The sequence below is a fragment of the Schistocerca americana genome, chromosome 11, assembly GCF_021461395.2.
Source record: "Schistocerca americana isolate TAMUIC-IGC-003095 chromosome 11, iqSchAmer2.1, whole genome shotgun sequence".
NCBI classification, from domain to species: domain Eukaryota; kingdom Metazoa; phylum Arthropoda; class Insecta; order Orthoptera; family Acrididae; genus Schistocerca; species Schistocerca americana.
Window position 1 is genome coordinate 196,107,688 of NC_060129.1, and position 12,604 is coordinate 196,120,291.

Consider the following 12,604-nt stretch of genomic DNA (forward strand, 5'->3'; position numbering starts at 1 on the left):
TTCATACTATTAGTATTGTTGTTTCAGCTTTAAAAAAATTTTTAAAACATAAAAATAAAAAAAACTGACAAGTTCCACATCCACGAGGATCTCCTCAGCAGGGATCTATGGAACGAAAAACTAATCTAATCTAATCTCTGCAACCCCCTCCCCCCCCCCCCCCCCCCCCACACACACACCTATTTAATTTGAAGAGCTGAATTAATATCTTATTACTACTGAACACAAAACAAGACTAACAAAATTGAGCTTCTTACAAAACTCGTGTTTCACAATAAAAATATGTATATTTATTGTTGCAATAAAGAGTGGATTCACTACACACAACAAACCACACCATTACAAATATTGCAATGCTGTTCCAACAATGAACAAAGGAAAAAAAATACTGTACAGCAAACTATTATGGAGACCTTTCAGCATGCAAAGCTACAGGTCTCTTGATTTAAGACTGCACCAACATGTGCTTCTTGCGATTAAGAGCACTCAAATAAGTCACTACAGACACTGTATGTGAGTGACTTCACCCCAGAATGCACCGACAAGTGGATTTCGAACTTGGCAGCTCTAGCAAACAACTTGCCACAATAATCACATTGGTGACACACTAAAGCATGGGATTCGAGAGAAACAGGTGTACCAATCAACTTTCTGCAAACTTCACATTTGGTTGGTTGTACCCTAGAACAGGGGTCTCCAAACTTTTTAGTCTGTGGGCCACATTGACTCCTCCACGAAGTCATAAGGGCCAAGATCTACCAAGTGGGATTAAAGCACCCTAGCACTGCATGATCACCGTAATGCAAGGCTAAAGGAAAGATGAAATTGCAAAAATCTGAGGTTGTGTGAAACGAACTATGATTTTTATTTAATTACATAATTTTGATTGGTGGACGTACCTGACCGAAATACTGGCGAATTTCACCGACAAAAAAGTATGTCACTGCACATTCTTCACGAAAGCGTCCTGCAAAGTTAACGAAATCTCAAAATCATTGTTAGCAACACTATTACTGCAAGACGTAACAGAGCTAGAGTATGTCAACTCATTGTTATTTCAAGCGGCGCAACAATAAGTTTAGTTATGTAGTCTTGTAGCGAGTAGCAGAGCCAGAGCGTATATTTGACAGTTCAGTTGCGTGATTGTGTCTATGTTGTGAGTGTCTCTTGAGTATTTTTAGTGTTTTATGCGCTGTACTAGTAGGTGAGACGAAGAAGTGTGGGACAATTCTAAGTATGAATTCAAAGAGACGAGGAAAATCTGAAAATCGAGATACGTATAGCACGACTTGAGTATTTTTTCACTGTACTTTTTAGTGGAACTACAGTGTAATTGTGAGTATTTAATTTAGTAATTGAAGTACCTTAAAATAAATTCATTGCAATTTGTTTAGGCAGACTACTCCTTAGTTTTATCTATCTCTACCAGTAAACTTGATCCACAACTGGAGGTAATTATGAAAGGAAAGTTACAACTACATAAAAGTCACTAATTATCACTGAGATGTTAAATTTCTTTACGTAAATACTCTAACACTGTGAGTTTTCAAGATATAAATTAATTAGTTGTTTTTATACATCAGTTAAAACTAAAATATCCAATATCATTATGTACACCAGGTACTGTATTTTCCTTAAATTGCCTTTAAATAAAAGTATTTTATACGATTTACTTGCTATGTGTATTTTACAACGTAATCAAAAGAAAGTGAAAACCTCGCTTAAGAAGCATCTTCCATAATGATTGATTACTAAGACTAGTCGCCGAAGTGGCGTCCATCTGAAAGACTTGCACCAGACTCTTGAGTACAATAAAATGCAAAGAATTTTTTTACTTAAAATGTTTCCGCCAAACTAGTCTGTTAACCATTCTTTTTTTTCTTTTTTTTTCACTACCGCACAGAGAATGGTCTGTCTGTTTATTGTGGACAGCCACAAGTTTAACCATGACCTTCCGCTTTGTAAAGATAGAGCTCCGACAATGTCGCGGAGTATTGGTCGGGATAGGCCTCGACACTCAATTGTTGGCAGTATAGGTAGCACCTCAAATGTTTGGCGGGCCGGATACCGGGGATGTCCGGCCAGCTAACGCGGGCCGGTTTCAGCCCGCGGGCCATAGTTTGGAGACCCCTACTCTAGACAATAGCACAGTTCTTGGGGTAACAAGGAAAAGCAAAGTATTTACTACATACAGTTCATTTGTACAGCTTCACATGTGCATTTATTTTGGCAGAGGGCAGTTACTGGGTCAACGACAATGTCCCTGTGATATGTGATCAATGTCTGTGACTTGTTTATGTGAATTGTTACCACTGAAAGAAACAGGCACGTGATCTTTTGAACTGAATACGTCTTTGCACAAATCACTGAAGCTACACTGTACATGTACTGACACGATCCACGACCTTGGAGATTTGCTTCCTCATTTTGGTTCTACGGAACTTGACGTGTAAATAAAAAATAAAATACACACCTTACTACTGTCACCAAATGAGCATGCAGGGTCATGTCACTGTATTTCATATTCAAATGCTTATTCAGCATGAAATCAGTGAGACACACTTCACCACAGCATCTATAAACATGTGATTGTGGTTCTACAGTATCAATATCAATGAAAAAATGCATTATGAGGCTGTATTTTGATGTAAAGCTCCGTATGCACGAACTGCAAGTCAAGACAGAAAAGTTCCGGTCCATCGCACCCACACTATCTGCACTGCAGAACGAATTATTCTCTTGTGACACAATTTCTTGTGTTCGAAGACTACAACTGATGAACTGTGTTTTCTCCTCCTGCTCCATCAGCACATCATGATTACTTTCTTCAAATGGAGCACTGTTGTACCCGTCAGAAATTTGAGTAGACCTGCAAGCATTAAAATCATCAAACAAATACAGAAGAGAAAAAAAAAAGACAAAAAATTGGTCAAGAGGATACACGGTGTTCAAAAAGTCTCACCGCAGTGCCGTACGATTGTTAGTCGCGTGTGCCGTATGCCGCAGTGACTATACCGAAATGAAACTCGATGAAATACAAGTTATTAATTTATTGAATATTCATTTTTAGTTACAAATTTTCACACTGAATGTTCAAAGTGTCCCCCCCTGTTGTTGAATGCACTGTAGTGTTTCCATTCCTCGTGGTTCTGCTCTCAAAATATAAAATAGAAAATCTGATTGGGTTTTGAATTTTGATGCAATAAGTTACGGATAAGGCGGACTTCGTATTACTGATTGAGATAGTGCTGTAATTTGACCGCGCATGGCAGACCGGGTCGGCAACACTACAAAAAGCGACTGTACGGAAATAGCATCAGAAACTAGTTGAAATTTACCTTATATGTCTGTTAGAAAAGTAGTATTAATTATAATATAGTCTTTGTGGCTGTCTTCTTAATTTTCTCGTAGAATGACCTGTTTTCATTGTTTTCCGTCTGTTGAAAATTTCTTTAAGTTGTCACTGTCAGGATTAATTTATACATTTGGAATAACCATTTCGAATCACTATTGAAATAACTTTGTTTCGTAATATAGTTTTAATTTCCACTTAAAAGCATATTTAACACAGCGCGGAAAAATACACGTCTTTTGTATGAAGACAAGAGAGAGAGAGAGAGAGAGAGAGAGAGAGAGAGAGAAATCAATTCGTTGTTAAAAACAAACACCTACGCAACAGTTAAAAAAAAAAAGATAAAAATTATTTATAAAAATCGGTCGCTGGCGCAGCGCTCTTCCACATGCGCGATCGTAAATCATATCTTTGTATTGGCGGAGGCGCGGTAGTCAAAGTACCGTTACAACACAATTCAGTTCATCTAATCGTGTTTCCAAACACAAACTGTAACATTTGTTCTGTAACAGAAGCAGTGAAAGTGGATACTGCAGTTTTCAATTCGTCGATGGATTTTGGGCGGTTTTTATAGACAGTTGCTTTCGCTGCACCCCAGAAGAAAAAGTCAGGTGGTGTTCGGTCAGACGATCAGGGAGGTTAAAGTCCCTGTGAAATTATGTGATCACTAAAACATCGGCAAGCAGGGACACTGAACTGTCAGCTGTATGCGCGGTTGCACCATCTTGTTGAAAATAACCGTTCAGTATTTCACTTAACACAAGTTCTCCTATGAATGGGTACAGAATATCACTGCATTATCGTTGTGCGTTTATTGTTTCATTGAAAAATATGGGGCCCACAATCCGACATCTAGAAATTGCAATCCAAACTCCTATTTTCACAGGATGAAGTGGTTCCTCAGGAATATACAATAGATTTGCAGTACTCCACATACGAGAATTTTGCGAGTTCACGTACCTGGATAAATGAAACCACACCTCATCAGTGAAAAACGTTTCATTGAGAATATCCCTTCCATTTTGTTGAACGAAATTTTTGAACCGTTGACAATAATGCAGTCTCTTGCCATGATCAGTATTTTTCAGTTCTTGCACGACTGTCACTTTGTATGGGAAAAATTCTGATTTTTTTCCTTACAGCTGTGTGGGCCATTCCGACACTAACATCGGTTTCCTGGGCGAGTTTTCTTACTGACTTGTTCGGACTCGTGGACATTTCATCGGAAATATGAAGTAGTATATAAAAACAAAGATGAGGTGACCCACCGAACGAAAGCGCTGGCAGGCCGATAGACACACAAACAAACACAAACACACACACAAAATTCAAGCTTTCGCAACAAACCGCTGCCCCATCAGGAAAGAGGGAAGGAGAGGGGAAGACGAAAGGAAGTGGGCTTCAAGGGAGAGGGCAAGGAGCCACCCCAATCCCGGGAGCGTAAAGACCCACCCCAGGGGGAAAAAAAGGACAGGAGTGTATACCTGTCCTTTTTTAGACCACAGCAGCTTGATATGGATTTGAATTCAGCTTCGTGAGAGAAATGGAAACTCAGATTTCACTCGCACAGTAAACAGCTTTACGTAACACCTGAGATGATTGCTTTGCTAAAATGTAAATTTGTGTTTTTTACATTGACCGCTCCTGTCCTAATGTCATTAATGGCTAGTTGTACACGTGTGAATTCATCACAAAAACTTCTGGCACAGTAAATACAGCTGAATTAAGCTGTCTGGAATGATGAGTGTTTAGACAGCTCCCTATGCTTAGTATATATTTGTGGACAAAACTGAATATTCAGGAACTAATTAATTAAATAATTCATTCACTACTTCACTTACAATGCAATATGAAAGAACATATTTGTTAATGTTCTACAATAGCAAGGGAATAAAAATGTCTAAAACTAATTTTGTAGTGTACTGACCTAACAGATTGCCTAGAGAAAAACTGGTGTTATTAGCACATTACAAGTTAACACTATTTCTAAGGAAAGCCCCTGCTTTTACACTTATGTTACATACCATCAAATACAATAAAAACTACAGTAAAACTTGATCAAAGCAGAAAGTGTGTAATTTGGAAATACAGCTAAATCGTGCAAAATATTTCAGTCCAGACACATCCAACACATTTCTGTATGGCAATTTTTTTAATATAAAGTGGCATGTGGGAATGGAAATTTGAAGAAATAAATAATAATTCACTGTATAAAGCAGAAATGCAGCTTACACAGTTCTACTGTATTAAAATATCCCTCAGTTATTCATCTCAATACAAGGATGCTACTTTTCACACGAAGATGTAACAGCCCTGACAATGCTCTTATGTAACAGAAGTGACAGTCGTTCTGTTAAACAGTCGATTTACCCTGCAAGTTCAGAAATTGCACATAGATGCACTACGTGCATTATTTTCTGCCAGTTCCAGTTTACTTGGAACACTTTATGTGACAATACGATGTCGAACAAAAAGTAAATGTCACTAATACTTAACAAAAAGATTAATTTAATTGAGGTGAGTGAGAGAGACAAACTCAGTGTGCTGCATTTCAAGTTGGTAACAGATGAATTTACGAAACTTTGAGAAATAAGGGTAAGATACAGGACGAAAGGAAATGGCCAAATGAAAAGAAAGACAAAGATGATGGGAAATGAAGAAATTAACAAGACAGTGTGGGAATGTAAGTGCACAGGTAAAAAAAACTTACCTTTGCTGGAACAACATCACAGAGTGAGCCTCTGAAAGTTCCTAAAGGGCTCCAGAATATGGAGTTTAAGGCTTCCTCAGGAAGGCCGCACAGTTTCAGAGCTAGACACAAGATCATGTGGAATGGTGTGGGAAAACTAAAGAGGTGCAGGAAAGTGCAGTGCAATGGAAGACAATTGGATGCAAAATACGACCAGAAAGACATATTCACTGCCAACAAAACGGGACTGTTTTATCGTGAAAAATCTCTAGCAATATAAGGTGAAAAGTGCACCTGTGGAAAAATGGGCAAGGAAAGATTCACTCTACTGTTGTGTGGACGGACGTAAGTTGAAATGGAAAAACCACTGTGTACGGAAATCTCTGCATTTGTCTGCACGCAGCCAGGACAATTTTGCATATGCAGGTCAAATGTGATCAAAAAGTCGAACGTCACAGATATATCGGACGCAGGCATTCGTGACCAGTTCCAGACGTTGCGAATTTTCCGGCGTCGCGAATTTTCCGACGTTGCGAATTTTCCGACGTTGCGAATTTTCCGACGTTGCGAATTTTTCGATGTCGCGAATTTTCCTGAGAGAGGCCTTGTAGGATAATATCGCTGTAATCAATGATTGAGAGTATAAGCGTTTGTATTAATTTCTTTTTCAGATCAAAAGGGAAGAGTTTTTTATATTTTTGTAGGACACGAAGGGATGCTGATGCTTTTTTCAACACTGCAGTTACTTGCTCAGTCCAATTTAGATTTTCATCTATTATTACTCCCAAACTCTTTGCTGAGGGAGAGAAGTTAATATTTGTTCCATTTAGGATAAGAGATGGTATGGATTCCCAATGTTTTGGGCTAATGAGCTTAGAGTGACCAACTAGTGCTGCTCGGGTTTTAGATGGGTTTAGTTTTAGTCCTATGTCCTGTGCCCATTCTGACAGTGGTTGGTTGGTTGGTTGTTTTGGGGAAGGAGACCAAACAGCGAGGTCACCGGTCTCATCGGATTAGGGAAGGACGAGGATGGAAGTCGGCCGTGCCCTTTCAAAGGAATCATCCCGGCATTTGCCTGGAGCGATTTAGGGAAATCACGGAAAACCTAAATCTGGATGGCCGGACGCGGGATTGAACTGTCGTCCTCCCGAATGCGAGTCCATTCTGACAGCGCATCGAGGTCAGTACTGAAATTTTCAATAGCTTTCTTAAGATTGCTTGGTTTCACACTTAGATACAACTGATCAGCATACATATGATATTTGCAATAGGTCAGAACGAATGACACATCATTGACATATAGAGAGAAGAGTATAGGACCTAATACTGAGCCTCGGGGAACGCCTGACACTACCTGCCGCCATTGTGATTTTGTATTCCCGGACAGGATGCGTTGCTGACGAGACATCACGTACGAGCGGAACCATTGCACTGCACTCGGTGAGAAATTTAGACCCCTAAGTTTGGCTAGTAAGATGTCGAAGTCGACATTACAGGCAGTTATTGACACAGTCTGTTACTCTCACTGTCGAAGAAGCTGAAAGTTTAGCCGATATTACACGGCCAGTTTCTCTTGTGGATGCAGTAAACTGGATCGATTTGGCAGCACGAGAAATGAAGCCCGAAACTGTCACCTAGTGCTTCAGCAAAGCACACTTTGCAGGTGATGAGCGAGGCGCACCTGCAGCCATTGAAGCTCAAGGAAATGCAGGAACAATTGCTGAATTAATTCAAATCCAAAATGTTCCACGCAGTCCGGATGACTAGATTCGAAGTGATGATTTTATGTCAACTAGTTACACTTTTGTTCAGGCACAACCACAAGTGCCGGAATGAAGACGACGAACGGAAGATCGGAGACGGTGGTGAGGAAACATCAGCCAATAGCATGCTGGCAAGGACCAAGCTGTCCCGGGAGTGCCCCTGCAAGAAATGAAGACAAACGCCGCTCCTTCCAGCCTCGGCTGCTCACATCCCCTCAGTGTACTGATGTTAGTGGAACTTTTTCTTTTGGAGCGTGCTACAAGAAGAACTACTTGTGAACCTTATCAGTTACTTGCCTGGACTTTGACTATAGCGAAGAATCTTACTGTCTGCATGTTACTTGCGACAATGATGTAACTCCAAAGTTAAGTATTGCCAACTGCTTTATAAAAATAAAACTACTAATGTTATTTAACTTCCTGGCAGATTAAAACTGCGTGCCGGGCCGAGACTCGAACTCAGGAACTTTGCCTTTTGCGGGCAAGTGCTCTACCAACTGAGCTACCCAAGCACGACTCACGCCCCGTCCTCACAGCTTTACTTCTGCCAGTACCTCGTCTCCTACCTTACAAACTTCACAGAAGCTCTCCTGCAAGCTTGGGTAGCTCAGATGGAGGAGCACTTGCCCGCGAAAAGGCAAAAGTCCCGAGTTCGAGTCTCTGTCCTGCACACAATTTTAATCTGCCAGGAAGTTTCGTAACAGCGCATACTCCACTGCAGAGTGAAAATCTCATTCTGGTACTAATGTTATTTGTTTGTATTGTTCTACAGCGTTCCGAGAACACTGCATCCCTTACGCACCCTACAAGTCTCGAGTGGCCGAGATCCGTCAACTTTAACAGATTTAATAGAAATCTACAACACAGAAGACGAGAAGGAGGAAACAAAAGAAAAAACAAGAAGTAGTTCAAACAGGTTGCTCTCATAAACATGAGTTCGAAAAGACTTTAAATGTAGAGCAAATAAAGACAGGAATAATATCTACACAAATTTAAACTAAAAATACTCATATTCCATATTAGTGCAAAAAAAATACTCATATTCCATATTAGTGCAATAGTCTAGTGATACACAATACGCAGTAAGTGAACACCTACTGTACTGGAGTAAAGGAACGTAAATACATACATAATCACAAATACACTACTGGCTATTAAAATTGCTACACAAAGAAGAAATGCAGATGATAAATGGGTATTCATTGGACAAATATATTATAGTAGAACTGACATATGTATACATTTTCACGCAATTTGGGTGCATAGATCCTGAGAAATCAATACCCAGAACAACCACCTCTGGCCGTAATAACAGCCTCGATACGCCTGGGCATTGAATCAAACAGAGCTCGGATGGCGTGTACAGGTACCGCTGCCCGTGCAGCTTCAACACGATACCACAGTTCATCAAGAGTAGTGACTGGCGTATTGTGAGGAGCCAGTTGCTTGGCCACCATTCACCAGACGTTTTCAATTGGTGAGAGATCTGGAGAATGTGCTGGCCAGGGCAGCAGTCGAACATTTTCTTTACCCAAAAGGCCCGTACAGGACCTGCAACATGCGGTCGTGCATTATCCTGCTGAAATTTTGGGTTTCGCAGGGATCGAATGAAGGGTAGAGCCACGGGTCGTAACACATCTGAAATTTAACGTCCACTGTTCAAAGTCCCGTCAATGCGAACAAGAGGTGACCGAGACGCGTAACCGATGGCACCCCATACCATCACGCCGGGTGATACGCCAGTATGGCGATGACGAATACAGGCTTCCAATGTGCGTTCACCATGATGTTGCCGAACACGGATGTGACCATCATGATGCTGTAACCAGAACCTGGATTCATCCAAAAAAAAATGACATTTTGCCATTCGTGTACACAGGTTCATCGTTCGAGTACACCATCGCAGGCACTCCTGTCTGTGATGCAGCGTCAAGGGACACCGCAGCCACGATCTCCGAGCTGGTAGTCCGTGCTGCTACAAAGTTTGTCGAACTGTTCGTGCAGATGGTTGTTGTCTTGCAAACGCCCCCATCTGTTGACTCAGGGATCGAGACGTGGCTGCAGATCCGTTACAGCCGTGCGGATAAGATGCCTGTCATCTCGACTGCTAGTGATACGAGGCCGTTGCGATCCAGCACGGCGTTCCGTATTACCCTCCTGAACCCTCCGATTCCATATTCTGCTAACAGTCATTGAGTCTCGACCGATGCGAGCAGCAACGTCGCGATACGATAAACCGCAATCGCGATAGGCTACAATCCGACCTTTATCAAAGTCGGAAACGTGATGGTAGGCATTTCTCCTCCTTACACGAGGCATCACAACAACGTTTCACCAGGTAATGCCGGTCAACTGCTGTTTGTGTATGAGAAATCGGTTGGAAACTTTCCTCGTGTCAGCACGTTGTAGGTGTCGCCACCGGCGTCAACCTTGTGTGAATGCTCTGAAAAGCTAATCATTTGCGTATCACAGAATCTTCTTCCTGCCGGTTAAATTTCGCATCTGTAGCACGTCATGTTCGTGGTGTAGCAATTTCAATGGCCAGTAGTGTACTTGGGATCCTTATCAGTTACTTGTCTGGACTTTAACTATAGCAAAGAATCTTACTGTTTGCATGTTACTTGTGACAATGATGTAACTACAAAGTTAAGAATTGCCAACTGCTTTATAAAAATAAAAACTACTAATGTTGTTTGTTTGAACTGTTCTACAGCATTCTGAGAATACTGTATCCCTTACGCACCCTATAAGCGTCGAGTAGCCGATATCTGTCAACTTCATCAGATTTAATAGAGATCTACAACACAGAACATGACGAGGAGGAAACAAAAGAAAAACAAGAAGTAGTTCAAACCGGTTGCTCTCATAGATGTTGTTGTTCTTGTGGTCTTCAGTCCAGAGACTGGTTTGATGCAGCTCTCCATGCTACTATATCCTGTACAAGCTTCTTCATCTCCCAGTACTTACTGCAACCTACATCCTTCTGAATCTGCTTAGTGTATTCATCCCTTGGTCTCCCTCTACGATTTTTACCCTCCATGCTGCCCTCCAATACTAAATTTGTGATCCCTTGATGCCTCAGAACATGTCCTACCAACCGATCGCTTCTTCTTGTCAAGTTGTGCCACAAACTCCTCTTCTCCCCAATTCTATTCAATACCTCCTCATTAGTTATGAGATCTACCCATCTAATCTTCAGCATTCTTCTGTAGCACCACATTTCGAAAGCTTCTATTCTCTTCTTGTCCAAACTATTTATCGTCCACGTTTCACTTCCATACATGGCTACACCCCATACAAATACTTTCAGAAACTACTTCCTGACACTTAAATCTATACTCGATGTTAACAAATTTCTCTTCTTGAGAAACGCTCTCCTTGCCATTGCCAGTCTACATTTTATATCCTCTCTACTTCGACCATCATCAGTTACTTTGCTCCCCAAATAGCAAAACTCATTTACTACTTTAAGCGTCTCATTTCCTAATCTGATTCCCTCAGCATCACTCGACTTAATTCGACTACATTCCATTATCCTCGTTTTGCTTTTGTTGATGTTCATCTTATATCCTCCTTTCAAGACAATGTCCATTGTGTTCAACTGCTCTTCCAAGTCCTTTGCTGCCTCTGACAGAATTACAATGTCATCGGCGAACCTTAAAGTTTTTATTTCTTCTCCATGGATTGTAATACCTACTCTGATTTTTTTTTTCCTTTACTGCTTGCTCAATATACAGATTGAATGACATCAGGGAAAGGCTACAACCCTGTCTCACTCCCTTCACAACCACTTGCTTCCCTTTCATGTCCCTCGACTCTTGTAACTGCCATCTGGTTTCTGTACAAATTGTAAATAGTCTTTCGCTCCCTGTATTTTACCCCTGCAACCTTCAGAATTTGAAAGAGAGTATTCCAGTCAACATTGTCAAAAGCTTTCTGAGTATGTGGGAGTAAATAACATGATCTTCCCAGAAAGTATTCTCCTGAAACTTAAATAGTAAACCTGCCACTGGAGTTTGGGGAGGGGGACAATCAATTGCTCCATTCTTGGTAGTCACCCAGTTAGGAAAAACTTCATTCAGGACATTAATGCTCACGCGGGGTGTGTGAATTGTAGCTCCATATTGTTGAAATAATGCTTCATCATTCACTGCATACTGACGAAGCTGAGGTACGAAGAATGTCCTTAACATGGTTCAATAGCACTCAGCAGTCACGGTAACAGATTGTTCTCTTTTGTTCGCAAAAAAATAAGGGACTATTATTCCCACTGAGGACATTGCATATCAAACTGTTACCTCGGTTGAGTGCAGGGATTTTTCATGGAGTTGGTGAGGGTTCTGATTACTCGAATATCTAAAGTTCTGTTTGTTCACATGTCCATTGGGGTGAAAATGAGCCTCATCACTCATCCAGAGGTTGCGAACAAGCTTCTCATTTTCTTCAATCATTTAGAAAAGACTTTCACAGAAATGATGTCGAACCATAAAGTTGCTATTATTCAAAGCGTTAACCACTTGGATTTTGTATGGGTGGTGATGTAAGTCTAACCTCAAAGTCCTTCGGACAGTCCCAGAAATTCCCACCACAACACTTTGTCCATGCACTGATCTCCACGGGCTTCTTCCCACAGCAATTCTTACACGTTCCACATTCTCGGGACTACGCACTGTCTTCGCTCTGCGACCTCTTTTCCTTGTTGTTTCACTGACGTTTTCAACGTCTTCGACTAGACTTTTTATTGAGTTAACGAAAGGTACCAGCCTATTACTATTATTTTGAAAATGCACCCGGAAACAA

The 12,604-nt window shown here is 40.9% G+C and overlaps 1 protein-coding gene across 1 annotated transcript in view; it reads right to left on the reverse strand.

Moving 5' to 3' along the window:
* Positions 1-2,014: 2,014 nt before the first annotated feature.
* LOC124553544 overlaps positions 2,015-12,604 on the reverse strand; it is a 233,507-nt gene continuing 222,917 nt past the window's right edge. The window contains exon 16 of the mRNA XM_047127391.1: positions 2,015-2,869. The gene's annotated coding sequence lies outside the window, so the exon portion shown is untranslated. The remainder of the gene's footprint in view (positions 2,870-12,604) is intronic.